This window comes from Sus scrofa, chromosome 15 (assembly GCF_054392235.1).
Source record: "Sus scrofa isolate SSC_HxYL_T2T_F1_AM1 chromosome 15, Sscrofa_HxYL_maternal_Yorkshire_Landrace_v2.0, whole genome shotgun sequence".
NCBI lineage: Eukaryota > Metazoa > Chordata > Mammalia > Artiodactyla > Suidae > Sus > Sus scrofa.
In genome coordinates this window covers 136,542,302-136,568,693 of record NC_139397.1, presented here as the reverse complement: position 1 = coordinate 136,568,693, position 26,392 = coordinate 136,542,302, and the positions used below count along the sequence as shown (strand labels likewise).

Below are 26,392 nucleotides of genomic sequence, written 5' to 3'. Positions count from 1 at the left end.
AGGTTAAGGATCCGGCGTTGGTATGAGCTGCCATGTTAAGTCATAGATGTGGCTAGCACCTGGCATTACTGTGGCTGTGGTGTAGGCCAGCTGCTACAGCTCCAATTCAACCCCTAGCATGGGAAGGTACAGCCCTAAAAAAAAATAAATAAAGACCAAAAAAGCCCATAATTTGAGCAGGTCACCAAGCCTCATGAGCTAATTAATACCCTGGTCCAGAATCCATCATCTGTTCATTTAACAAATCTTTGTGAGCCACCCACTACGTACTGTTCAGGACACTGAGATTATAGCAGTGAACAAAATAAGCAAAAAATGTCTACATGGATGTAGGGAGAAACAAACGAATAAGTACAAATGCATATAAACAAATGAATAAGTACAACCTACATATCAGTTGATGAAAAGTGCTATGTGGGAAAATAAAGCAGGGACAGGGAATTAGAAGCTCTGATTAAGGGAGGGAACAGGGGAGCAAAAAGTGTCAACCTCTGTCTGTAACCTCAATAGGTCAGGTAAGGTCACTGTGAACCTCCAGGTGAGTAAATGCACCAAATCATTCTACCAGGGAAAAAAATAACAGAATAAGAATATAGATGATGAAAAACCAAATAGGTATAGCACCATTTTTTTTTTTTGGCTTTTTTTTTTTTTTTAGGGCCACACCCACAGCACATGGAGGTTCCTGGGCTAGGGGTCAAATTGGAGATACAGCTGCTGGCCTACACCACAGCCACAGCAATGCAGGATCCAAACCCCGTGAGACCTACACCACAGCTCATGGCAACGCCAGATCCTTAACCCACTGAGTGAGGCCAGGGATTGAACCTGAAACTTCATGGTTCCTAGTTGGATTCATTTCCGCTGCACCACAACGGGAACTCCATAGCACAATTTTTATACCCAGTTTTAGTGTGAGGGTCCTGATCAGCACTGCAAACATGTTAATATTGTATGAATGGTGTCTGTCTTCTAAAGTGTTTAAAACATTTATAGGCATATGATAAATTAGACTTACAATTTGAATTAAAGATTTAGAGACCTCAGATTTAACGAGTAATCACTGTGTACATGTTTTTAAAAATATCATCGGTTAAACTCAGGAATTTTTATGTATTCCTTATATAAAGAGTACATAAAGAGAGAAATGTAAGCTTCTATATATTTTAAATACTCCGTTGATCAATAAATTCATAAGATTAATAAATAGGGCTCTAAAAAAAGTGTAAAAAGAACTGAGTGGTTCTCTCCATGATCAAAAGTCCCCCAAATATATCATAACAGGAGAAAACCAAGGCCCAGAGATGTCAAGTAACTTACCCTGTTCCAAGTCCCATGGCCGGTAAGTGGCAAAGCCACCAAGGGTCTGAATACAACCTGTACAGTGATATTAAATGTTTAAAGTGTGTCTCTGGCACAGAGTTAGCACTTGGTATTTCTCCCGTCCTGACCCCAGCCTAAATCAAACTTCAGGGGTAATCAGAGTAATCCAAAATACAGTCCAAACACACAGACACACACACCCGTTCAAACTGGGAGGAATTCCTAACAAAGAGCCTCCATCTGCTCCCTTCCCCCCTAGCTCTTACCAGCTCAAAATCTGCAGAATACACTCATCATTTCACCCATTAAAGCATCTGAGCAGGCAGACGCATCCACAGCTTGGTGATGGTGGCAGGCAATCCACAAAGACAGCCCCTAGTAAACCACACCTCCTTCTACTCAGGGCTTTGGGTAATCACCTCCCATTGAACTTGGCTGCCCCATGACTCATTCACAACTCATTAGAATGAGGCCGAATGGACCCCTGCAGGACTTTGAAAGCTAAATTAGGAAAAAGCCTTGCAAGCACTGCTTTGGTCTATTGGAGTGCTTGCTCTGTGGGAGAGAACTGACTGACAAGTAAGAAGTCTGACTATCCTGAGACCACTACACTGGGTAGAAGCTTGACCTGGCCAGGTGTTGAGGATGCTGTCGAGCAAGATGCCCAACCAGCCCTCAGGTGCTCCAGCCTGAGAGGCGGTCACGTGAGCAATCATGCCTTCAGGTGCCCCCAGCTTCAGCCTCCATCTGACGGCAACCACATGAAGGACCCCAACAAGCAAAAATGGCCCTGCAGAGCCCATCACCCCCCAGACCTGTGAGAGACCAGGACAAATCACTGTTGAAACCACCACACTTTGGTCTGCGTTTCACGCTGCAATGGATAAACAGTGATCACGCGAGCCATGTACTCCATTTGGCTTTTTCTCAATGTGTCTTTTAGTTAATAAACACTGGGATGCCCTAGATAGTAACTATCCATTCCTAAATGTGCAATCAGCCTGCTCTTTTTTTCCCTTCTATCCATACTGAGAATAGTAATAACATATACTTTATCTAATGTTTCAAAATTACCACCTATCATGATAGCCAGACAAAGAATATTTTCTTTCTCCTTTTTCAGGAAATGGTTGAAAACGAACTTAATAATGAACATTTTCCAAGCAACATTCTACTCCAGAACTCATGGGAGTTATAAAATCACCCCAAAGTAAGAAGGTGAAGTGGCTCACCCTTTAAATTCTTTCTATCTTGAAGTCTTTGATTTAAATCATTATTTTAAAAGAAAAAATCAAATCACACAGTGCTCTTAATAAAGCATTATTATTTCAGGGAAAAGGATAAAACTTTCCAAATGCAAATGTTTAGCTGGAGTAGAATTTTAAAAGATTCCAAGACATTAGTCAGGAGATGGATTGCTTTGCTATTGCAAGTCTGGGTTACAATATCACTGGAACCAAATTCCCGTCAGATTAGTCTTTACTCAAAATGAATGTTTGTAATTACGAAATGAAATAAGTTTTAATTTGAATTGCCTAAAAAGGGGAAACCAAATATTGTGTAATTACAGGAGAAGAAATTTGAGATGGAAAACAAGATAGTGTTATTTACAAGTAAAAAGGCTTTTATGGGATTAGGGGGCTTTAATGTGCATATTTGTAGGATTTGGGGTGGCAGAATTTGGAACTAAAATATTTTTCATCAGCGTTTATTTACAGTGTGCACGCAAGAAATGGAATCCCAGACACATCTGATATTGGACTTATTTAAACCTTTTATATCCCTCCTAAATCTGAAAAGACTCAAATGTTAGCCACACATAATGGAAGTAATCATGGAGTGTGATAAAATAAGTATTTGAAAACCACATGCAACTTTTAGGCTCAAATCCAGAACTATAAAATCCACTAGAGACATAATGAGCCTGACTTGCCTTCTTGGAGGAAGAAAAGCAGTGGGGGGAGGGGGGCAACGGAGGTGGGGAGGCATGGCTGGAATAGGTCCTTACTCTCCCTCCACAGCCCTTGGCACCTGAGTGGAGCCCCCAAATGCCCTGTCAGTGCTTTACAGCAAAAGGTGCCTACAAGCACCACGTTGGTATAGGGCAGCCATGTTTGAGCCTCCACAAAGCTGTGACTTTAGAGCCTTCTTACCTGTCTTACGCTTCCCCCATCCTCTCACTTCTCAAACACAAAGTCCAGGACCCTAGGAACACAGGACTGTCCCAGTCATCTTTTCCACAGCATGCACCCCTCAGCTGTCTAGCTCTGAAACTTCCTCCTGGATCTTTTCTGGGATAAAGCCTTCCTACTGCGGTGAGGACATTCCACTGGTGGGAACAATTTTGCTTACACTAAACTGCCTTTCCCAGAGATATGGGGTCCTGACAAAGTCTGGCAAACATGGTCCACAGTTCACCAAAAGCTTGTTCCTCTTCCTGATTGCACAGTTGTCAGGGGCAAGTGGTTGACCAGCCAGACACTCCGTTTCCCAGGTTCCCAGACACACATTGGTCAGGTGTGGTCATGTGACTGAGTTCTGGCCAATGAAAGACAGAATTGCTAAGTGCTACCTTACGTCTGACCCATCAACACCTCCCAAACAGCTCTTCTCCACAAACTTTTCTCACTCTGACTAGAAGGGAGCCATTCCCAGGGTGATGTGACAAACCCCCATTAACCCAGGTTCCTGAATGACCTCATGGAAAAGGGCCACACCATGTACATATACATACACTCTCCCAAGGCAGTTAAATGCACACGTTTGGGTCTGTCGCTCTCTCTCTTTTTTAAACTGCAGTCATACTACCCTAAATACTACTTAATCCAAAGGCATCATTCCTTCATGAAAGATTTTGGAAAGTGGAAGAAACTTCCCAATTCCCCACAAATCACCTAGTTTAGAAGTTCCACAAAGAACCACTTTGACAGACCGCCAGACAGCAAGGCTTTGCCATCAGTCACTCACTTGTATAGAAGTGCCCATGTGGGCCAATTAGAGACGCTGCCTTCCTGCCAAAGACCTACCTTTCTTTCTTTCTTTCTTTCTTTCTTTCTTTCTTTCTTTCTTTCTTTCTTTCTTTCTTTCTTTCTTTCCTTCTTTCTTTCTTTATTGTCTTTTTAGGACTGCACTGGTGGCATATGGAAGTTCCCAGGTTAGGGGTCAAATCAGAGCTGCAGCTGCCAGCATATGCCATAGCCACAGAAACGCCAGATCCAAGCTGCGTCTGTGACCTACACCACAGCTCACAGCAACACTGGATCCCTAATGAAATGAGCGGGGCCAGGGATGGAACCAGCATCCTCACAGAGACTAGTCAGGTTCTAAACCCACTGAGCCATGATGGGAACTCTGCCAAGGACCTTCATCAACCTATTTCATTGACTACTCTCAGTAGTCACTTCTGAGACTCTGATTTTTTTTTTCAATGAGCTTTCCCAGCATTTCAATTTAGAAATTCACTAATCAATAAAAATCTCCTGTACAAATGAATTTATCTATGAAACAGACGCATAAACATAGCGAACAGACTAGTTGCCAAGGGGAAGAAAGGCTAAGGGAGGGGTGGATTGGGAGTCTGGGATTAACAGATACAAACTGTTTATATATAGAATGGATATTGATACAGAATGGATACACAACAAGGTCCTGCTGTCTAGCACAGGGAACTAAAGTCAATATCCTTTGATAAACCATAATGGAAAAAATATAACTGAATCACCTTGATGTACAGCAGAAATTAACATGTCATTGTAAATCAACTAAACTTCAATAAAACAAATTTTTTAAAAATAATAAAATAAATGATCTTCTGTGTCATGATCTCATCATTTCTTCACTTGTCATTTATTCATTCAAACAGCACTGTGCTAGGTAGGTATTAACTGAACATACACAGCTACAATCCATTAATGCCAGTAAGAAAAGGAACAGTTATGAGAAGAAATAAAAATTACAAAATGATTATCAAGGTAACAGTATAATAATTATCATCATAGTGGACTTTATTCAGTCCATGCCAGACCAGCTCTTTGCTCAGAACATGGAACTCATTTAATCACCCCAGCACCCTATCCTCATATTACAGATGGAGAAATCAAGGCTTAGAGACATTAAGTTCCATGCTGAAACCACACAAATAACTACTCTCGGAGTTGAGGTCTAAACTAAATTCTGTGTGATTCCAAAGTCATTTATTAACCAGGTGCCTTTGGGCACTTAAGCTCAATGCCATAACTCTCCATTTCCAGTCTGCAATACCATCTCAGTCACACAGAAGTATTTCTTCAAAGCTAAATGGCAGCACAAAGATGTTCCCACTCTCACTGCCCATAGTATACTTTATGAAAACTATGTGGGGAAGTCTGGACTTTTAAACAATTTCCTTGCTTCTGAAATGGCACTTGAGGCTGGAGGAAGCTTAAATAAATATTTAGAATAGTCCTATTATGAAAGAATTTTCCAGATCATGCATCTTGAAATGCTAATTGCCTTCAAACCAACCAAGACCCCCGGTGAAGGCATCTCAGACTTCATTTTTGCAACTTAAAGCAGTTATGATGAGGTGATCAGCAATTATCACATGACACCAGAGACTCCTGGTCCAGGTGCCTACTTTGGCGTGACGGTGGGGTCTGGCCTCCCGCCTAAGTTTCTGGGCTGTGAAAGGTACCGTGTCAGGAGCCGACATGGAGCCTGGCTTTGCTGTTAAACACACACTCGATCAAATCCCTGCACAACCAGCAGCTTATTCAGGCTCGTCTGCTGATAGCCGAGCATCCCCTGGAGAAATACACATTGGAAAAGACTTGGAGACTGGACGTTCAAAGGAGCACAAAGAAAGGCTGCCAAGTAATCACAAAACAAAGGTGATCAGTATCTCTGATTAAGGCCTAGGGCATGCTTGGGTCTTCATTTCCCAAAGGACAGCCCCAGGTGGATGGAGTCAGCTTCAGCTCCCAGAGTTGCTATGACAGAGTGGAGACAGAAGTGTAACCAAAACAACGTTGGTCAAATGAACCTACAACACCCACTGCTCTCCAAGCAATGTGCAGTCTGTCCATGAAAAAGAATTTTTTTTTTTAGCCTAGTTAGGTTGTAAAGTTGTTAAGGTGGAGACTTCAGGAGTTGGACACTTAACATTTAAATTTTTTCCCTTTACTACTTTTTTGGCTTTGTGATGCTCAGCAAGTTTCTTTTATTATTGTTATTATTTTATTTTATTTATTTAATTTTTTAGGGCCGTACCCACAGCATATGGAAGTTCCCAAGCTAGGGGTCAAACCAGAGCTGCAGCCACTGGCCTATGCCACGGCCACACCAAAGCTGAATGGAGCCTCATCTTCGACCAACACCATAGCTCATGGCAATGCTGGACCCTTAACCCATTAAGTAAGGCCAGGGATCGAATCCGAGTCTTCATGGATACTAGTTGGCTTCGTTAACCGCTGAGCCATGACAGGAACTTATAGCTCAGCAAGTTTCTAATCCTCTCTAAACCTCAGTTTCCTTGACTGTAAGTGTGACTAAGAATTACACCTACCTCCCAGGGTTAACAGTAATCAACCCCCATGTAAAATACTTTACAAAGAGCCTGGAATTTGGTCAATGTCTAAGTGATTTCGCATATTTGTAGAGCAGATTTGAGATAGGAATCAAAGAGATGAGTTGCTCTGATACAGCAATTCTCAAAAGTTTTGGTCCCAAGACCCCAATGTAATCTTAAAAATTATTGAGAATCTCGAAGAGCCTTTGTTTTTGTAGATTATATCTGTCAACATTTGCCATAGGTGAGATAAATGAAAAACACTCTTAAATATTTATAAACTCACTTAAAAATAATAAGTCCAGTGTATGTTTTATAGCATATTTTTATGAAAAATAACTATTTTTTCCAAACATAATTTAGTGAGAAGAGTGACACTGTTTTCCATTTTCACCAAGCTCTTTATTATCTGCCTTAATAGAATCAGCTGGATTCTCAAAGCCGCTCCTACATTTGATCGGTTATGTTATAGCGTTTTCATTAACATATCTTAAGAGAATCTAGCCTCACGCAAATGTAGAGGTGGAAAAGAGAGAGAATGTTATTAGTCTTTTCAGATAATTGTGAACAGTCTTCTCTGATGCAGCACCAGAGCCGTACAAGTGGAAGTTTTTAAAGGCCAGTTGCAACGAAGAATCTAAAATTATATAAATAAACTTACTTCTTAAAGTCTTTTGCACATTGAATGGTCCTTTCATTTGGGCATGATTTTGTAACATCATGTGTTGGTCATTTGGAAAATATTGGTTCAAATGAATGTTGACACATTTCATTACAGAATGTCATCATACATCATGTAACTCTGGGGAGACTCCACTTCCACTTGGGAGATAAAGAGAGTGAAAAAAGCAAGTAGTCACTTAGTGTTATTGTGGTCTGACCTCACAGACCCTACGAAGGGATCTTAGGGTGTCACCGAGACCACACTTTGAAAATGCTACTTCAAAACAACAAAAGAAAAATACTGTTTGAGTAAGAAATCTGGGATAGTAAAAACTAACAGAATCTGGGGGAAAGTCCTAAGAGAAAACATATTCACCCACAGCTACCCCCAGCAAGTGGAAGAAAGGCTGAGGGAGTCTAGGGAAGAGATATATCTAGTTGACATTTTAAGAGTTTTTTGGTGTGATTTGTTATATAAACCATTGCTCTGTCTGCTCTGAGAAAGCTCTAGAAACAAATATTATAGAAGCGAATTCTTTGGCAGGAAATCAAAAAAGATGCTAACTTTTGTGACCTGGTCTGTGAAGCCTGGGGAAAGCCCTCTTGGTCATTGGACCCCAGAGCAAAGATGAAGCATCTGAGGATTTGCAGAAATGTGGGAAGGGGTGAGGAGTGGACATTTGTGGAAAGAGGAAGACTCCCCCTACCCTGTTCAGAAAAGTAGGAGTTTGAGGGGATCCTATCCTATTATCAAAATCTGAGTGCTCCCAATGGACAACTGGGGGAGTGGACAGTAAGATTGAGCCCGTCTATCAACCAAGGAGAGCCTGCTCAGTCCTCAGTCAGCCACTCTGACACAGGAGAAAACACCCTTCTCTTATTCCAGGGGAATAACCATAGCAGGGAAATTGAGGCCCAGGTAGATTTTGTCCAAAGCAAGGTGGGGGCAGAGAAAGCGAATTTCCCTGGGGAGCACAGAACACAGTAAGCCCTTAATCCCAGGGACCTGGGTCCAGTCTGACCCTGACCAAAAAAGAATGGAATCAGCAGATCTTAGGAAGATCTAAGCCATGCCTTCTCAACCGGGACCAATTTTGCCGCCAGCCATGTCTAGAGACATTCTTGGTGGCTACAACCTGATGGAGAGGAATACTATTGGCTTCTAGCAAGTAGAGGCCAAGGATGATGGTAAACATCCCATAAGGCAAAGGACAGGTCCACATCAAAAATTATCCATCCCCAAATGCCAACAGCCCCTAAGCTGAGAAACTCCGGCCTATGCCAATCACTCCTCAGAAATTGTCATCAGCCTTTTGGAGTTGAATGGGCTGACAGGATCAAAGACTGGATGTGCGGTTACCCCATGTGAGGGACCACACTGAAAGAATTAGGGAGGACAAGATCAAGAACAGATAGCACCAAAGGTGCTAAGGGAGCTTGGCTTTGGGCAAACCACGCTCTGTAGCCTCGAACCCCTTCCCCCTTTGATAGCTACCCCTTTCCCTATCACCCTGATATCCCAGGTTCCTAAAGCCTTGTGGTCTTTCTTCCTTGAAAACTTGTTCCTGGGAAATGATCTAATGTTAGTTCCTCCAAATGTAGGATAGAAATAAATTATCATGTTTCCCCTTTCAGGGACATTGGCATTTTAAGCCACATTGTCAACTGTGCAATGTGAATCTTTTTGGGGGGGTGGGGGAGGGGACGGGCCAGAGTGAACTTACATAATAGCATATGAGCCAATGGCGAGTAGGTAGGAGAAGGTCTAGGGTTTGGGGCTAGAATGTAGCAGAACACAGAAGACAGCAGACAGTTCGTTATCAGTAGCCTTGCTATCACGCCATGGAAGGCAACACAATAATGAGGATGACGACAGCCGCCTATTCTTACTACACGTGTTATAGTCACACACTGTTACTGTTTTACATGTATCTGCTCATTGAATCTTTGCAACAGCCCACTGAGGTAGTTACTATCATTAGCCTCATTTTATTAAACAATGAAACTAAGACACAGAGACACTAAAAAACTCACTCAAAGCCCGCTAGTAACTGAAGAAGTAGGAGTTAAACCCAAACAGCCTGACTGCAGAGAGGAGCCTGGGCTCTCAGCCTCCTCTCCCTCGCTGCTTCTCTTGCTATAAAAAGAACTCCTGCTGGGAGGAATGGGGCCCCGCACTGCACTAGAAGTGTGTTAGGGCAAGCCAAACACCACTAGGGATCATAGTTTCCTTCTTTACGAAGTGGTAAGATTGGATCAAGCCATCCCAAGGTTCCCTGCAGTCACTAATATTTAGTGATTCTTATGTTCCAGATGTAAAATTTCAAAATAAGTAGACTTCATCTTATCTTTGGTGCCATTTCTCTGGAGCAACACGGTTGGGTCTGGGTCATACACAGCCTTCTGGTAAGGAATTCTAACTATAAGAACCCCACCCAACAGGAATCCTCACTGCCTTCCCCAAGAATTATCCCTTTGCTCTAGAATTGGCCTGGCCACCAGAACAAAATCCTTATTCCCTTATTTGATGGCTCTCCTTGGTGTAAGAGAAAAGAAAGCAGAGGAAACCACTTCGCATCAAGGTGTGAATGGATGGTGAATTGCAGAAACATTTCTTGTTCTTGTTCTATAACATCAAGTAAAAAATGGTTAAAGCAAGGGGGAGAAAAAAGATATTTGGGGGTATGACAAACTTTGGTAATACCCCTAAAATCAGCAGCTCTCTTTCCTCTCCAAGACTGAAATGGGTTCCATGGAACTAGTCTCATATTTCTTTTGCTATGTCATTATATTCAGCAGAGAGCTAGACTCAAATCAGTGCTCCAAAAAGTACTTTTTGGTTGACTAAGAAAATAATGGCTCTGTGTGCCTCAAGATTTTTCATTAGGTTAATCTCTGTTGGAATAAGGTTGGAATTTATTTAGCTCAAGTCAGAGATTTACAGGAATGTTCCTACATGCTCTGACCTGACATTCTCCTGGAGAGAACGAATGACACATACCCAATATTTTGCTTCTCAAAGTATCAAGGGGTTTATTAGGAATGAGAATCTCTGGCCTCACCCCAGACCTTCTGAAAGAGAATCTACATTTTGACAAGACCCCCGAGATGATTTGTTTGCATGTTAAAGTTTGAGAATCATGAGAGGGGGAAGAGATGGAGAATCTGCCCCTTGAAACTTAAGGCTACCTGAAGAACTTTCTGGCTAAATCTTAAAGATCACTTTGTATTTTGGGAGTCAATCTGGGCCTAGAGGTAAGAATTAAACACACACACACACACACACACACACACACACACACACACACACAGGTATTATCTCTTCCCTGCAAGACTTTGCCATCTAGTTAAGGCCATATATGTTTGAAAAAAAAAAAAAGCAATCACCATCTATTGTGATGGTACAACAATGGTGACAGACTCAGGTGTGAGAGAAGGATAGAAAAAAATTATTGGGTTTACCTGGGAAATTCAGAGAAAGTTTGGCAATGGAGGTAGAATAGTTAAAATTCTTTCATTTTTTCAGTTTCAAGGCAGAAAGCTAGTTCAAAGAGTAAGAAGCAAGTGACATCTATTGTGTGTTACCAGTAGCACAAGTCCAAACACTTCTGTCCCTTGCATCTTGGTATTAAAATCAACAGAAAAACACAACTCAGTGAGGTTCTGGATAGGACAATGCATTACTCACACAAGGGGAAATAGCAGGATCAGCTCCAAGGGTGGGCATCAGCACCCCCCCCCCCAGTCTAGCAGGTCCCTCTCAGCAGCAGTTGCAGGGTGACTGGCCTGCAGGCATCCCTCTCGTGCTGCAATGAAAGGACTCAGTCCCTTCTCCGAAGAGGAGAGATATCGTAGTAGGGCTGGCAAGGTGCCACCATGCACACACTTGAGCAGAACAAAAGAACACATGTTGAAACCTAAACAGGGAAAGATAGTCCCACACAAAGTGATAAGCCCCACACAAGCTATGAGGACTCTATCTCTTGGCAAGGAAATGTTCCAAGCACACAGCCTGTTCTTATAGAGCCAAGTGGGAGTCGAAAGACTGCCTGATTGAGCGCATGAGACTACCTTCCCCAACAAAGACGCATAAACCAAAAAAAAGGAATAGTTTCACGTAACTGAACAATTCAAGGGTGGTTGGCTTCAGGCATAGCTATATCCAGGTGCTGAAATCCTGTCTTCAGAGATCCAGTGTTCTCCATGTCTTGTATCTTCCTCTGCTTTAGCTTCATTCTTAGACAAGTTCCTTTTAGGAGTTTATCACAGAATGTTAAGGCTTACATTAACTTTTCAGGATTCTGGGAATCCTACAATTAGCCTGGCTTGAGTCATGTGAGCACCTCTGAATCAATCACTATAGTTGACAGTTCTAGATTGAATCCCCACTCTACTGTTCCAAGCTGGCTTTACTGAGACGAGCCTCTGTGTTGTCTGTAACATGGCAGATAGTAATAGTTTGCATTAGCAAGGTCACTGGATGCTTACTAGTGGGTAATTATGGTTATCATCATTGTGGATCTATAATCCAAAAGGGACTGACATAGCTGTTCAATATGGGGAACTTCTATTTGTGTTTTCTAAGCAATCTGCCTTGGCTTATATACATAAAGTGAAATCCAACACTATAAGTACCCGTATCTGCTCAACATAAGTCCTGGAAAGGAAGGGCTGCTACATACCAGCTGCCTGGTGACACCAAGCAAGGCAGATGAGATTTTAGACAGACTTTAGATAATGACTTTTTAAAGAGAAGAAAAATCTGAAACCCTCAAGGCCACAAAGATGTAAAACACCACTTGCGTGTGACTTCTGTACATGCTTCTGATTCTGATCTGAAGCCCGACCCTACCCCATGGGAGAAGGTTTGCAGAGCATTTTTTCTGTACTGAGGTTAGGATCTTGATTTCTGACACCCCTTCCATCTCTGTCACTCCTTCCACTGTTTTCATTTGTCCGGGTGGAACCTGGTCACTGCACAGCCTGACGCCACATCCACGTGGAGCTTTCACTGGATGAGCATCCCCAAAAGACCCTCCCTGGGCTCTATGGAATGAGGCCCGGGTAGAAGAGAGACTATAAAATGATGTGCCTTCCTTTGTCAGCGGGAGGAACCGAAAGGTGGACACAGCCTTACAAACATAAATAAGTTCAACACCTCCCATAGGACAAGTGTCCAGGGGCATGACTGTCCTTAGGTCCATATCTACCCAGATAGCCCAGGGTTCAAGCCAGGGCCTTCACACACAAAGAATCTGATGGTAAATCATGTCATCATACTTCTACTGCCGACATTAATTATTCACACGAATTTAACCTCCTCCCCCTATTGCCCTCAGAAACAGCTGTCACTGGATGACGTGTTTGAAGTTAACACATCATTTCTGAGCAGTTGGTAGAGTCTCAACTAATATTTCCAGGGTCAGATCAAGGAAAAATGTCTTACTTATGCTAACAAAAGGGGATCCACAGAATACAGATAAGTACTGTGTTAAGAAAACAGAAAAGTGAGATGATAAATACAGCCAGCCTGCTGGAGATAGATATCCAGTCTCAGAAAATCCCTAAGAGAAAAGGGAGGGAGGGGTGGAGAAAGAGGGAGGGGCAGAGACTGCTCCCATCTGCAGCATCACTATTGTTTGAAGCATCTCGGAACCTCTTCCTCCTCCCCTGGTTCCATCTTTCCACTTTAAAGGAAAGTGCTTGCTATAGGATTAGGCTAACTTTCCTGTTAAACAGAAGAGAAAAGGAAAAACAAAGGAGAAACACCAAATGCATAACAATGATGACCTTCAAACTGAGCTTAGAGCTCTGGCCTTTGCTCTGTGCTTGTAGCAATCTCTCAATAACTGATTAAAGGATTAACCACCCAATTTGTTCAAAAGAACACAAGATTTATATACTTATAAGGTCTGGGAAGATACACACCTGAATTAGCATAACAATAACCCACACCAGAGGAGTCAGACAGAAAAGTAATTCACATTTATCGTTTGAATGTTAAAAGTAACTATAAAGTAGAAAATAGAGTCTACCTTGGCACTAGCTCCCACAGCAATAAGGAGCGTGTGTTGGTTTCTATCTGTACTTTAACCAACAGGTCTAATGAGAGGTGAAAATCCTGTATCAATGGCATGCAGGTTAATGACGGACAGATCTACACATGTTCTATCTGGGGACCTTAGGAGATTCCATCTGATTCTAACTGGCATGAAAGGCAGTGAATTCCCAGCTACAACAGAGCAGAGACGATGTCAGGCATTATCCAGGGTTACGAAGGAGGTGGCCCAGACTGGACTAGAAGGGTGTCATTAAGAGCTGTGAGCTCACCCAGGGAGGCAGGTGCTAGAGAAACAACCTAATCCCAGGCTTTGAGTTTTCATCTGTCCCCACCCTTTACTGTGCAGAACTGTTTACTCAGAAGGACAAGAATCACATTCCCTGTGACAGGACAAGGGAAACACGCCCTCTCAGGGAGGCTCGGATGACCGGGTTCAGGTTTGGGAAATGGTGTGTTGGCCTCAGAGGAATCTTCTGTAACAAGTCACTGCAGGCAGCCAGCCTTGGGCTCATCTGCCTGCTGAAGTCTGAGAGTCCTCACATGGAGATGAAAGGGCTGGGGAGAACCCACAGCCATGACTCTTGACCTGTTGCTAATTCCACCTTTCCAGGACAGACCTCTGGCTGCAGGTTCTAATCCCTACGCAAGGTTTACTAACAAGGAAGTGAGGAAAGAAAAGAGGAATTAGGATTTTAGTTTGAGAGTATGACTGTTTGCTAAAAAAGTATCCCCAGAAGTGAACGAAGGGAAAGTACGAACGTGAATCCAGTTTATCACTTGTCTGGCTTTCCTCTGGGCTAGGAGATATTTTACCCATCCTCCCTTCTCCTCCTCCATCTTTCCATCCAAGAGAGTAATTTAACCACTCCTTGACTTGATCTTTAATGCTGGCTCTTTAAGAGTTTCTTTAAGACAACTCCTTCAGGAGCTCCCGTTGTGGCTCAGTGGAAATGAATCTGACTAGTATCCACGAGGATGCGGTTCCATCCCTAGCCTCACTCAGTGGGTTAAGGATCCGGCATTGCCATGAGCTGTGGTGTAGTTTTGCAAGATGCGGTTCAAAACCCCAGTTGCTGTGGCTGTGGCGTAGGCCGGTGGCTACAGCTCCAATTGGACCCCTAGCCTGGGAACCTCCATATGCCACAGGTGCGACCCTTAAAAAAAAAAAAAGAATGTCTCTTCCAGTTCCCCCCTGTGGTGCAGCAGGGTAAGGATATGGAGTTGTCTCTGTGGCAGCAAGGGTTCTATTCCCCCGGCCCAGCCCAGTGGGTTAAGGATCTAGCATTGGCACAGCAATGGCATAGGTCACAGATTTAAAAAAAAAAAAAAAAAAGTCTTCTTCACAGGATTTCATCCTCCTCCTCTGCCCTTCCAAACCTTCCCTGAATGTCCTCACCTCCTTCAGAAAGCAAGTTCCCATTCTCCACCTAGCTACTCCAAAGCTTTAGAATAACTAATAACTATGCTCTATGTTGCCATCAGGGAAGGTAGCATTTAAGGGGCCGTGGGAGCAAGGGCCATGGGTATAAGTCTAGCACTCATAATTCCTCGGGTAGGGAGATATAAAACTGTGTGCTTCTGTTTCCCAAAGCTCTCACCCAGATACTGACCCTAGACTAAATGAAGTTTATTACTGGAAAGTTTCTCAGTCACTGGGAAAGACATCCCTCTGCTTAGTGGAGTAGCGCAGTGAGGTGGAGTAGCTCCTGTTGATCCTGCCTGGACTTCCGGTTCTTTCCCCAAACCCACCCCCATGGCTCTGCCATGCAGCCTTCTTCCAAAGCCAGCTTCAAGTTCACCTCTGCAGAGAAGGCTTTCCAGAAGTTTCTATCAGACTCTACGACAGTAACTTTACCCAGCTCCCCTGAGTGGCTGCCCATCCATTTGACACTCTTTACTGTGCTCTGAACTTCCTCAGCCCCCAGCACTGAGCACTGCAGTGCTCTATCCCTAAATAGCACCTGCTGGTCTGTCTGGGTCTAGGCAGAAAAATCAGGGACACCCAGAGACAAGCTAATCCAGTTAATATCAAGCTCAGCACAATCAAGATCATCATCTAATTTCAGCCATCAATCCACACTTACAGAGTGAACTCAGCTGACTGAGTTTCTGCTGTTAGTGTTCTTGGTTTGGTTCTGATGGGGATATGGAAACCACACTGCTATACCACACCACTTCTTGACCTTTTTTTAACTCCACTAGAATCTTCCCTCTGTGCTATTGTTACCAAAACTGGGGTCCAGCTGTTCATCACTCTAAAGCCAACACAGAGGTAAGGCTGGGAGAAAGAAAGCGTTGCTTTATCTTGGAGGCCAGCAACTAGGGGGGAGGGTGGACTCCTGTCCAAAGGCCAACTCCTCCACAGACAATCAATGGGCAAGAGCTTTTTTAGGCAGAGGGAGGAGGCAACATGCAGAAATAGTCAGCTCTGACAGCCATCTTTTTTTGTTTGTTTTTTGTTTTTTTTATCTTTTCTAGGGCCGCTCCCGCAGCATGAGGAGGTTCCCAGGCTAGGGGTCTAATGGGAGCTGTAGCCATTGGCCTACACCACAGCCACAGCAATGCGGGATCTAAGACACATTGTCGACCTACACCACAGCAACACCGGATCCTTAACCCACTGAGCAAGGGCAGGGATCGAACCTGCAACCTCATAGTTCCTAGTCAGATTCATTAACCACTGCGCCACAATAGGACCTCCTCTGACAGTCATCTTAAAATTGGTCATGCACTGGTCTGACCCACATCATTTTGATTGGTTTTAAGTGTAGTTCATGTTCAGTAGCAGGGTCGGTTTGTTCCCATTTCTTCGAGACTAGTTCTCAAAATTGGGGCAGCTTATGTCATGGCTATCATCCAGTCATCATGCAGTTAACTTCTTCCACCTGATGAAGGTTGCAGTATCTGTACAATAGCTCACAGGATGTGGCTCAAAATATTATCTGCAGCCCTTGAAGAAGAACTAAAAGTCCTTAACTCTGCTTATTGACTATTATTATTTAGTCATTTTGACTATTTTCTTTTGCTTCCGCATTTTCTCACTTTTCTCATTCCACTTATCCTTTGACTAGTTCTTCTGCAGACAAAAGGCGGGCGGAGGACATGGAGGAAGGACCATAGGGTTCTGTTTCTTTTCACTAACTAGATATAAGCCTATAATCACAGGAAACCCAGTGTCTCAAATCAGAATACAGTGGCAGGGTCTAATAGGGGAATTTTTCCTCTTTGACAGGAGAAGTATCCCAATGATGTAAAGGTAAACCCTCCTTATTTTTACGTTAAGCAAATTGTCGCTCATCTTTCTAGGCAAGAATAAAACATATTAATTTGAGAATTTAGGAAAATCAAGAGCATGTGATCGCCACAGGTAGAGCAAAGAAATCCTGTTTAATTCCAAGAATTCTTTCTGTGCTAGGAGGCACAGTCATCTCGAAAACACACCCAGTGAATGGGAAATTGGTCTCTGAGATTAGCAAACGGGGCACTCATAGATTTGTTTATTCTGAGTCTCTGACCCAACCCCTTTGCCACAGAAGAAAAACATGAAAGTCTGTGAGTCTTTTGGAATGAATTCTTGGCACGCCATCAAAACTAACCCAAACGCCAAGGAGGCTTGAGACTGTCTGACTGAGAGTGGACCAGCGCCAGCTAAGGGGACAACTAGGAACAAGTTCAGAGCTTCACTGAATGGGAAACAAGAAAAGGGGGGAGGTGTTGGAATCAAGGGCAAAAAGACATCAAGGACAACTCCAACAGCGGTTGGGCCCAGCTAGCAGCTCCCATCCTCACAGGTGCCAGAATACAACTGGGTTGGGGGAGGGCTTTACCTTATAAGAAAAGCCAAAGCGGGTCCTTTTCTTGTGCAGATCAATGTAATTTCCCAACAGGACTGCTCTGATGGTAAGTGAAAAAGGCTCTCAAACCCACCTCTTCTTTATGCTCCCCAGCCTCTTAATAACACGTTACCAAATGTGTGACTCACCCAACCACCTCCATCGCAAGAGTTAACTTTTTGGAAGTCTTCGTTTTTAACATTTGTCTCAGACACGAATGGATTTAGACCATTTGGTTTTTATAAGGCAGTGTAGGAGGAGTTCTAAGGAAGTATATTTATGATTTATAATATAAAAACATTTTCCTGATCATTTTCCACTAAAGGGAGGAAAGAGATTAATTGGCATGAGGCAATTGCCAAGGTCAGCTCTGTGACTTTTCACTGATGGGCAAACCATATTCTTGGCATCAGAGAATTTTAAAGCTACACGAGACATTGGCGAGTATCTTAGCAACTTCCACATTTTCCAGATGAGGAACCAAAATCAGAGATGATCGGCAATGTTCACAAGGTAACATAATGTTATTGGCCAAGCCAAAATTAAAATAAAGGTCTCCAGACTGAACACATATATTCAGCTATATTCAGTTACCTTCTTACTATTGGCTGAGGAAGTCATCTTTAGGGAAAAACCATTGGCTACTGTCTTGAAGAACACAGGCTGGCTGAAAGCTACCTCAGTCTTACAAAAGTCCCAACAACCTCAATACTCCCAGTTAGATGATAGTTTTGCTCATGAAGTCACAGGTATCCTTAATATCTGAGGTTGAAATTCCTGTCATGGCTCAGCAGTAACAAATCTGACTAGTATCCATGAGGATGCGGGTTCAATCCCTGGCCTCGCTCAGTGGGTTAAGGATCCAGCATTGCCGTGAGCTGTGGTGTAGGTCGCAGACATGTCTCTGATCCCATGTTGCTGTGGCTGTGGTATAAGCTGGCAGCTACAGCTCCAAATCACCCGCTAGCCTGGGAACTTCCATATGCCACAGATGCGGCCCTAAAAAGATGACCAAAAAAATCTGAATTTATTCATTTCTGCCATAAACATAAACAGATTCATTATTTTCCAAACACTAATATTATGAAGGAACCCCCACCTATGGACCTCCTCCCGCCACCGAGAAAACCCTCGCAAACTTCTAGAAAGCCATCAGCTTAGAACAAGTGTCTTCAGGACAAAGAAGCTACCTAGAGAATCCATGCATACTAAATTAAGAATTCAAAATCAATTTTTTACAAATATTGATCAACTCAGACAAAACACATCTTCAAAATCATCTGATGGTTTATGACCCTGGGTGCAGCATTTCTAAGATAAATTTTCAACGTTCAGGTAATTCAGTCTGTTATGAAAGGACAATTTCATTATTTAAGTAAAGGAAAGGAACTCAAAAGAACCATAGCTGTAAGGCATTCAGACTCTTTAGTTTCTGGAATGTTCCAGTTTTTCTGTGCTCACCGGTGCTGCCCTGACCCTCACACACATTTCCTGAGCCTGGACAAGGAACAGCTGCCACTTAACCTGGCATTGGTGGTAAATGCTAAAATTCCACGGCTCTCTCCTTCATGTTGTTATTTGAACAAAAAGACAGCTGCTCACTGTTACACTCGAGACACCCATCATCCATGGCTCCACGTGGTTCCCTCCAGCGTGCACAAGCATTCGGCCTGCGATGGAGAGCAAGAGCTAAAACTCCACTCCATGTACCATGTTCATGCAGGTCAACGGCCTGTCCTTTTCACACTTTTCCATGGTCTCTGGTTTCCCTCTCCCAGTCCCATGTCCCTGTAGCCCCAATTCCTTTGTTTTTGTTTATTGAGAAAGGAGTGATGAAAGGGAAGTTATGAAGGGCAATAGAGGCACATGGGTACAGAGGGCACGGCAGTTCAAGCCCTCTCTAATCCTCATTAGACGGGGTCTGTGTTGCCTGGATCATTTAAATGCACTGGTGTGCGTGTGCGTGTGCGTGTGTGTGTGTGTGTGTGTTGGACATTCTTTGACTGTCTCAAAGACCTGGCACATAGAATGTACAGGGTAAAGATTTATTAAACGGCATGAAATGCAGTGGGATTTCCATTCATTTAGTTTGGGCTAAAGGGATCAAATACATCATTTCCAGGTTATATTAATACTTCTCTGGACTTTTTAGTGACTATCCCAGGAAGTTACTTCCCAGTTGCTCACATGCTTCAAAATCCAGATTGTAAGACAGAAGGAGAAGAAAGAAGAAAATTCAAGAAAAGGAATAGAGATAGAGAAAATAAAATGGGAAAGAAATAAGATATGTAATAGGAAAAGAATGGATCAGAATTGTTCTTGTTTTTAATAGAAGATTCAACTAACTCTTTGAGACTCAATCGCCTTATCTTTAGAAATGGAGAATATGGTATCTGACTAATAATGCTGGTGGGAGGGGACAGATGGTATAGTTTATACAAAAGGGCTTAAATACCATAAAACTCTAACAGATGTAAGGAATAACTGTTATAGTGGTCAAAAAATTAAGAACATGGCCAAATTGCCTGCATCCATCTAATTCTAGCTTTGCTTCCTATTTATTGGCTGTACGTCTTTGGACAAATATGTTAAGCCATCGGAATCTGAGTACCCTCGTCCATAAAATTGGAATAAGTATAGTGGCTACTTCTCATAGGGTTTTTTAAGAACAAAACGAGGAGTTCCCACTATGGCCGAGTGGGTTGAGAATCTGACTGCAACAGTGGCTCTGGCCGCTGTGAAGGTGCAGGTTCAATCCCCAGCCCAGCGCAGGGGTTAAAGGATCCAGCATTGCTGCAGTTACAGCATAGGTCACAGCTGTGGCTTGGACTCAGTCCCTGGCCTAGGAACTTCCATATGCTGTGGGCACAGCCAAAAAGGAAAAGAGAGAAATAATCCATGCCATAAACCTAATGCACTGCTTAGAAATACTTAAAACCATTCAAAACTTTTAGCTACTTTTTATCATTGCTATTACTGTAATGGCTTAATAATAATACCCTGGCTCTAGACTCTGTGTGTGTGTGTGTGTGTGTGTATGTACCATACCATATATACATATATACATATACATACATATATGCATACACATTTACATAAATATACATATATGTGTGTGTGTATATATACATATATATATACACACACACATACTTAATGGCAGAAAAAGATGATAATTGTCTCTTAGGCGTTGTCATGGCACAGAGGTCTCCCAATCCTAGAAGTACTAGTCCTAGCTCAGTCTTCTCATGCTGATTCATGTCTTCAGGTGAGACATGTGTTTCCCTATCACAAACTTGACATTCTGGCCTACATCTATCAAAATCATGTTCCTTTCTGTCCAGGGAGAAGATAAGGACTAGGGGAGGAGGTGTTGCTTTGGAAGCTTTCTACACCTTCCCCAGGTAATAACCACTACCAATTCTGCAATGTTTTCTAACACCAACAACTAATTCTCTGATTCTCCAGACCTCAACCGGGTGTCCTACGATTTACCTGAACTCCGACACTATCTTCCTGGAGTTAACTTCAGCTCCCACAAAAGTTAAAGGGGCTTAGTTCCCAGGACAAGCCCTGGACCACCTGCAGTTCAGACCAATTGCTATAAACCAAAGGTTCCCACAACCTCCCCTTTGGATTTGATAATTTGTTGGAATAGATTAGAAAACTCAGGAAAATACATGTGTTTGCTGGCATATTATAAAGGGTACAAGTCAGGAATAGTCAAATGGAAGAGCTGAATGGAGCAAGGTATGGGAGTAGGGGGTGGTGTAGACTTCTACGCCCTTTGCAGGTGCCCCACCCTCCCAGCACCTTGATGTGTTTGTTCACCAACTCAGAAGCTAAAGTGATGACCAAGCATACCACCCAGTACCAAGAGAAGAGACTGAGCACCATTACCCAAAATGTGTTCCCACAAAATAACATCCTGTAGGAAGTTCCCCAAAACAAGATCTTCTGTGGAACTGAGAAATACTGCACCCCGTATTGACCTCACAGATACTCACATTAACTTATTAAAGGCTCTGAGAAGTAAAGAAATTTATATAACTTACCCCAAAATTTCCCAGTCTCAATTGACCATGGAACCCTTATTTCTGCATTAATGTCTCTCGAGAGAACACAGACTGAGAAGTGTTAAACCAGAGACATCTCTGCCCTTGAAGGTAACACACCTTTTTCTGAGAGTCTTTATGTACATTGTTGAACAACAAAGAGTCAAACTGATGCTATTTCCGGACCAGACTGAAATGAAGTAGTCACAGTAGCCAAGTAGAGAAACTATCTCAGGAGCATACAGCCTTGCAGAAACTTAACACCATGAGGTGGTCATGATGGTTGTTCACCAAATAGTTCAGGCACATAGTAGGACTTCACCTCTCTGTTTTCTTAATGTCAGCTTTAGTCTTATGACTTGCTCTGGCCAATTAAATATGAATGGAGGGAGTTCCTGTCATGGCTCAGTGGTAACAAAACCAACTAGTATCCATGAGGATGCAGGCTCAACCCCTGGCCTCACTCAGAAGGTTAAGGATTCAGCGTTGCCCTGAGCTGTAGTGTAGGTCTCAGACATGGCTTAGATCTGGGCATTGCTGTGGCTGTGGCACAGGCTGGTGGCTATAGCTCTGATTGGACCCCTAGCCTGGGAACTTCCATATGCCATGGGTGTGGCCCTAAAAAAACAACAAAAAGAAAAAAAGAAAAAAAAAAAAAAAAAAAAGAATGGAAGTACCATGTGGCTCTTCCAGAAGTAAGTTTTAAAAGCTAGTTTTCCCATTAGTGAGGCAGTTGTGGAAGCCTGGGTTGAGATATAGCCTCCTCCAGCCTGGTCCTTATGGACTATCACGAGTAGAATCCCTTTCATGATCTATGATAGACATGCAGCCAGAAGAGAAGTGAATCTTGGTTATGGTCAGCCAGGTAGGTTTAGGTATCATTTGTTGTCACAGCTTAACCTATTCTAATACATGCCATCCAACTGACTACCTTCTCTACTCCATTTCCACCTGGCCCTCACCCCCTGCGTCTTTCCCTCCATTCCCTCTCTTCACCTGTGATACCATCACTACCCACGGACTGAGTTCATCCTAAACAAAACTACTTTTTTAGAAGAATGTTCACAGAGAATCTCTCAATACTCAGAAACTCCTCACTCTCCATTCAAAGCTTCTCCCACTGTGTAGAGAGAATCAGTCTCAACAGTTGAGAAAGACTCATGCCTAATTTTATTGAAAAGGGAAATCAGTACATTCCCTTTGTAGATGGTGACTGAATAATTCATTGAAAGCTTCATTATCTATAATTGTGATAGCACACACTTTCAAATAAAGTATTGCACATATCAAATATCCCTGATACATTTCTGAGCAAATATGTGCACATATGTAATCAGCTGTGGTAATCAACTGCACATCAACAAAGAATCGGAGTGTTTTAGGGGCGTAAAGATGCTGTTACAGTGAACAATCATTCGGCAGTGTGGCTTATTTTAATAGACACATCACTTTAAAATAAGTCTTCACCATCTGCTGCAGCCTCTAATTACAAATGCAACAAGAACATAATTCACAATTGCATCATTAAAAAGTAAGACATAAGGGATTTAATGCACGCCTATGTCCTTTTTTAATGCAGCAGACGTCTGTTCATCTTTTCTTGTGTTTTAGGAGCAAAACACTTTTCTCTGTGCTGAAATATCCCAAGAGTAGTGTTTCATGAGACCAGAGGAAATCCATATAAGGGTGCTTAGTTGCCAAAAATATTCATAGGCCATAATCCTAGATTGATTTGTTAACACCGTTTTTCATATGCAAAAAAAACCCCTTATATTCAAATGATTTACAGGTGATGATAAGAAAAAAGTCTATTCAGCATGAAGTACAGATAAGGCAATATAATCTGACCAGTATAAGCACCTTGAAAATTCACCTCTACTTTAGATGTCCATAATAAACTAAACTTTAACAGCCCACTTTCCACATGTGCAAAACTAGCTTGATATTCCAGGTCTCTGCTAAATATGTAATTCCAAGTATAGATAGTACTAAAGCATCTTGTTTATGGTCAATTCTCTATTTTACCTCTAGTTCAATCACTATTTATTCAAAGACTACCGAAGAAAAGAGGTGCCATGCCATAATTTGTCAATTTAAAAGTTTGGATTTGCAGTGCTGATACTTTGCCTAAAATAAAGTATCTCCACCAGACAGATATGGCCATGGTTATGACCCTGAGGCTTAAACAGAATTTTTATCAAATTAAAAGCCTAATCTGGGAGTTTCCACTGTAGCTCAGCAGGTTACAAAGGCAACTAGTATCCATGAGGATGGGGGTTCGATCCCTGGCCTCTTTCAGTGGGTTAAGGATCTGGCATTGCCATGAGCTGTGGCGTAGGTCACAGATGTGGCTCAGATCCTGCATTGCTGTGGCTGTGGTGTAGGCCAGCAGCTGCAGCTCCAATTCAACCCCTAACCTGAGAACTTCCATATGCTGCATGTGTGGCCCTAAAAAACAAAGCAAAACAACAACAGAAAAGCCAATGTATTAAATTTTGCCCCTAAAAATGAAATCATCTTTATCACCATTTTTTGTTCCCCTAACTTTTTAGGACAAACCCACAGCATATGGAAGTTCCCAAGCCAGGGAACTACGGCTACAGCTGCTGGCCTACATCACAGCCATAGCAATGTCAGATCCGAGCCACATCTGCCACCTACACCACAGTTCACAGCAACTCTGGATCTCCAATCCACTGAGCAAGGCCAGGGATCAAATCCATCCTCATGCGCCACAATGGGAACTCCCTATTATCACCATTTTTTATTTTTAGAAGCAGAAAAATAAATACTCATTTTCATTACTAAATATTATATAAAACTCAATACAACCACATGGAAACACCATGTGCATATATATATATATATATATATATATATATATATGCATATGTGGGATATATAATAAATATATGCATTTATATACATGTTATGTAAATATATTTTTATATATCCCACATATGCATACATATATACATATATGTATATATGTATGCATATGTTATATATATAATTTTTTTTGTTTCCATATGGTTGTGTATATAGATAGATAGATAAATGCCATATATATACATATCCAATCCTGGTACATTTTCTTATCTACCAGTATCATCACCACAATGGTTGCTATTTTTTAAAATAAGATATGTGAGTATTTCTAAGCTAAGCAAAGAGAAAAACATTCATTACTTACTGGTAGGGTACCACAACATGTGCAAAATTTCATGATTTCCCCAAGTATTCTGTTTCATAGTATATTAATAGTTGGCATATATTCCATTCTCTTGCATTCCTTGTATTTGAAATACAAGATACATACTCTTACCACAAAGTTAGTAAAGAAAAAAGTTACATTATCTGTACCTAACATTAGGCCAAGAGATGATCAACAGTAGCATAGAATTTCTGGTACTTCAGTAGGAAAAGTCCATTAACATCACCCACAACCATGATGGTTTATTGTTACTTTTCTGAGAGGTTTGCTTAGGGTGCGCTTGCTGCTGTATTCAATCTCCTAGCATTTCCCAGGATATCAATGAACTCAATGACTTCGAAACAGTGCAGAATTCCCTTTCAAGTTCTCTTTAATCAACATCCTCCTTCCACTTGCTACGTATGTTTGGTTCTTCCTTCTTGGAGAACACAGTCCCTTCCTTACAGTTACTGCATGTCCCAGGATGCACACCCTAGCAGCAGAGAAGTCAGAGGAGCTCTCCCATCCATCAAGGAGGGCAATCTCAACCTATTGTTGACAGCTGCCATCTTTTATCCCTTCACACTAATGACTTTTCTGTCCCAATGAGAGCCACTTCCGGTCCTCCTGAGTGCTCCAGGGGAACTTCCTTCCCACTCAGTCTCCCCCTGCACCTTTATGCTGCAACACTTTATTACAGACTTGTAGCCCTAGCAATCAGTATGACAAGAAGTCATGTAATATTCATCTCTCTTTTACTATGAATAAGACTCTCAGCAAAGATTCTTTGCCATCATGGCCTGTATATTTTCTCTCATAAAACCAACAGTTACATTTTTTGCTATCACAATGGATCATTTTTACTTCCTTGATCCTTAGATTCTTTCCCCTTTGGAGTGAAACTTCTGTTATTCCAAATTTAAACCAATGATCCTTCATCACATCACAATGACCATTTTATTCATAGAATTCCACATACATAAAACTAATTCCTGAAAGCTAGTACAGCTGAAAAACCTAGGCCACCAGAACGATTTTAAAAACATTTAAATAAGGAGTTCCCGTCGTGGCGCAGTGGTTAACGAATCCGACTAGGAACCATGAGGTTGCGGGTTCGGTCCCTGCCCTTGCTCAGTGGGTTAACAATCCGGCCTTGCCGTGAGCTGTGGTGTAGGTCGCAGACGCGGCTCGGATCCCGCGTTGCTGTGGCTCTGGCATAGGCCAGTGGCTCCAGCTCCGACTGGACCCCTAGCCTGGGAACCTCCATATGCCGCGGGAGCGGCCCAAAGAAATAGCAAAAAGACAAAAAAAAAAAAAAACCAAACATTTAAGTAAGACTAAAAGTTTTAATGCTGAGATATAAAGTGACTTCTCAATAAGGCCTTGTCATTCCATTTCTCAAGTAGCATGATTTCACTTTCTCACCAAATAGCAATGCAGAATTTTTAAAAGCCATAGAATCATAGAAATATGGGCCTAAAGGAATATTCCAGAGAGAAAAAACTCCTAATTCATCTTCATGTCTTTAGTCAGAAAGGAATGTACTTAAACCACCTCAGAATGTTTAGCTCTACACTTTCTTCCAGAAACTTCGGAGAGGGTTCCACAGCAACACCCCCAACACCCCCAACACACACACACACGCACACGCACATGCACACGCACACGCACCTGCACTCTATCCCAACCCCTCTACCTCAGCACTCTGCCCTTCTGATA

At 42.3% G+C, this 26,392-nt stretch overlaps 1 long non-coding RNA gene across 6 annotated transcripts in view; it reads right to left on the bottom strand.

The window, feature by feature from the left end:
- Positions 1–26,392, bottom strand: part of LOC110256949 (uncharacterized) — an 879,371-nt gene that overhangs the window by 463,644 nt on the left and 389,335 nt on the right. Inside the window, exon 1 of one of the 6 annotated variants that reach the window (XR_002339035.2) lies at positions 1,590–1,684. The exons of the other annotated variants lie outside the window; for them this stretch is intronic. This is a non-coding gene — a long non-coding RNA (uncharacterized LOC110256949). Of the gene's footprint in view, positions 1–1,589; positions 1,685–26,392 lie in introns of those variants that run through there. 6 annotated transcript variants of the gene reach the window in all.